Raw genomic sequence first — 4,191 nt, forward strand, 5'->3', positions numbered from 1 at the left:
ATATATATATATATATATATATATATATATATATATATATATATATATATATATATTTATATTTATATTTATATCGACTTCGTCAATGGTAATGGCCATATTATTAAAATATTTTATTATATAAATGAAATTGGATTTCTCCAATCTTTATTTTAAAAAATAATTTTACCAAATATTAAAATAAGAAATATAAATTTTGTTTTAAACATTTACAATTTATGTTTATTTAGTGTATCTAAGATCTTTTAGATTTGATATACTATTATTATTATTTTATTTTATTTTTTTTTGTAAATGAGATCTATTAAATTTTAATTTTTAAATTTTTTTTTTACCTATCTAATTTTATTTTTTTTTAAGAAATAAAATAGTGATAATAAATAAATAAAAGAAAAGAGGACTTTGCGTACCTCTCGACTCATCTTTTGACCTCGAGTTTGTCAATTCCTACCTCCTTTCGGCTCTATCGTCCTCTCTGTTGTGTTGCAAAAATTGCTAGCCCATAACATGACTAACAAATCCACATTGTGAAAGAAAGACGTTCAAAGAAGGAGAAGTTAGTGTCAAAGATTGAACATAGGAACCATTATCCCTTGAATTTGATTGAACATTGAACTGTCGAGGAAGAAGTATTGAGCCTGAAACAAAAGAACGTAATAATGAATTTTCATAAACTTTGATGAGTGATAACTCTCCCATTTTTCAATAAAATCACTTGATTCTTATATCAATAGGTTCTATTTGACTAGTTTTACGAGTTTTGTAAAGGAACCAAACGCCTAAAAAGCTTAGAGCGTGCAAACTAGACGTGAAAAAGACAAAATATAAACAAAAAGACACACGTAAAGAGGCGAACCAAAATCTAGATGAGGAAGACAACGGGTCTAACCTTGTTCAATTGGAATTGTCCAGCCCTCACTTCCTAATCTTAACCTTGTTCAGATAAGAGTGAGATACTACCTAAGTAGATGAAAAACGGTTAGTAGAGTGTCGCTACCTCCACAGTGAGACCAAGATCATGGGTTAGAACTGACGCCCAAGGATACATCTCAAGGACATATAATACAGGTCTAAAACGACGATGATAATGAAGGGACTAACAAAATGATGATCTAAAATATCTTAAGAACTTAAGATGAATTCTAAGAGCTAGAGGTTCAGATAGAACCAAGAAACCTTGCATGTAGCATTTGAGAATGAAGTAAGAATAAAATACTAAACCGATAAATGAACGAAATGAAACAAAATGCCATAAGAGTTAAGAACAAATTAAGAACAACCAACTAACTGCTTACTGAACGTTTTTATACTCATTCTTGCTACTTCAATTTCTATTTCAAATGAAGCTCAACAAAGTGATCGAGACATAGCACTTACACGAGTTGTAGGGTTATAGAGGTTGGAGTAGATACGTATGTTGTATTTCTCATGCTTTTTACAAACTCAACTTTGATGTATATTGAAAGCATCATTCTTTTCCAGAGTGGTTTGACCATTGTTTCATTTTAATTTCTTTAAATTAATCACGAGTTTTAGATTTATATGTCTTTTCAAACATTCATTAGGAAGTAATTGCTCTACACTTCTCGGGTTAGAATTTAAACTTTTAATTTTATGTCCGATAGCTAATGACTATTAAGTTCGCTAATTTATTCAATACAATACAAAATTAAAAGTACTTTTAAAAATTTATAAATCAAAATCTAACCGAATTTGTATCGGGAACAAGTGCTCTATCTATAATTTAAAATAGACGTTCGATTATTAGTGATTATAATTTTTAATTACACCATAAATTATGTTGCTTTTGTTTTAATTAATGAAACATCGTGTTTTTATTAAATAATAACGACTTTAGTAATTTTAATTGCTAAAAATCATGTGAAGAAATGATTGTACCCAACCACAAAATTAAGTAAATAGAAAAAAAAAAATAATGTAAGTAATTAAAAATATTAAAGATAATTAATAAATAATTAGAAAAAACTAAATCAAATTCAATTATACATAGCGTAATACTTTATTTGACACAATTTCTTTATATATATATAATTAAAAGAAATTGGGATCGTAATTTTCAAAATATACAAACCTTTAAAAATGGATAAAACTCTATATTGAATAAAAAAATTATACGTTAAAAAAATAATAACGTATGATGTTGAAAGTACAAAAGTTTGGCGCTCATGAGTGGTTTGGTTAAAAGTTTTGTTTAAAACGTCTAAAAAGATGTCGGTGACAAGAATGTACGAGAATAAAATACCTAAAAATCAAATAACTGTATTTTATGTTACATCAAAAATATTATCCGAATTTCATATAATAAAATATTTCAACAATTTTATTAGATTATGTAATTAAAAAAATCAATTTTTTAAAGTAAAAAAAAAAAAATAGCTATCTACTGTAAATGAGATCTTTTGTATTTAGCTAATGGTGTGGACTAAGTAGCTCGCTCCATAATAAAAAATGTTGGATATAAAATGGATTCAAGTGGATCTCGAGTCCATGAGTTTTAGATTGTAATATGGATGGGGTCTTGAACACATTGACTTTTCTTTATCTTCATCGTCTTAGTCTTAGACTGTAGAGTATCTGTCTTATTTCTCAATAGTCTATTTTCAAACCCTAGATCTCATTTACTGTCTAAATCCATTGACTCAAGACCCATCTAAATCCGTTTTCTCAATCAATTATTTGACCCACACGATCAACTAAATACAAAGATTGTTTGATTGATATATATATATATATATATATCATATATACTTAACTTTCGTTCGTCCATTTATGAAATTTTATTAAAACAATAAAAAATAACATTAAATTATTTTTTTTTTTTATTTAAGATGAAATTGCACCCATTAAAATTATTTTTCTGGGTTAATTTAGGAATTTAAAAAAAAACATCAAAAAATTGATTAATTTAAAATCTGAATTAATTAATAGTATGGGAATTCGTCTTATTCCTAAATGATATATATATATATATATATATATATATATATATTTTTTTTTTTTACCGACTTTTAAAATATTATTTTCAATCTCAGGCAACTGTACTTTGACAATTCAACCACGAATTATCTTTTACATTAAAAAAAAATAGTTATATTATTTCTTTCCCTTAATAATACAAACAATTATGGCTGTATTAAAAATAAAGAAAAAAAAAGCTTTTTTTTATATAATAATAATAAATAAATAAATCTTAATTTTTTTAATATATAAAAAAGTGTCAACAGATTCCTTTTTTCCTCCAATAATCGTTTGGTGTTCGGTCGGCCAAGAAAATGTTTTTGTACAATTTATTTATTTATTATTTTAAATTGTAAATTATAATAAATGAATGAAAAATTGATAATAATAACAAGAATACACATGGTCTTGATTTATTTATTTTTTTACAAATGAGAAAATTATGTTTTTAAAATATAAAATTTTCAATAATTTGAAATTTGATTTTTTTAAAAATAACTTAATTTATTCTTGAAATTCACATTAGACTTTTTACATAATGATCAAAATAAAATATTTAAAAGTATAAAAAATTTAAAAAGAAAAAGGACAAAAATTAAATAAGGGAAGGGAATTCCTTCAGGCTTTGGCAACCTCATATTTACTTTTCTCTCTACCAAAACAATATATTATTATAATAATTTATTGCAGGAAAAAAAAAAACAAATATTATTATATTATTTTAAAATTAAAACGATAATTATTAAGCGTTGGTTCTCTAGAAAAAGTAGTCCCAGTTATTATTAATATTATTCTTTGAAATTGCTACTTTTTCAGAAACAAAATAATAATAATAATAGTTATTATTATAATTATTATTAATTAAAAAAATCACCCCACCCACTTTTGAAAAATCAAATAAATTTTATATTATTATTCCTCTGCCGGATTCCCAACTATACTCAATTACCAATTTTTTAACAAATAAAAAAATAAACCCCTAAGAAAATTGGTTTCTTTATGGCCATAATTCAATATTCTTTTTAATTAATTAATTAATTAATTAATTAATATTTTGAATCTAAATTCGACCGTCTTTGGTAAAGTTAAGTTAGGCCGCTAATTATCTAATCTGCAGAAACAAGTTTTCATTTCTGACCATTTTCCCATTCAAATCAAAACCTGAGTTTCCTTTTTTTTTTTTTTTTTTTTTTTTTTTTATTCTATTTTTTT

This window comes from Cucurbita maxima, unplaced genomic scaffold (genome assembly GCF_002738345.1).
Source record: "Cucurbita maxima cultivar Rimu unplaced genomic scaffold, Cmax_1.0 Cma_Scf00038, whole genome shotgun sequence".
NCBI lineage: Eukaryota > Viridiplantae > Streptophyta > Magnoliopsida > Cucurbitales > Cucurbitaceae > Cucurbita > Cucurbita maxima.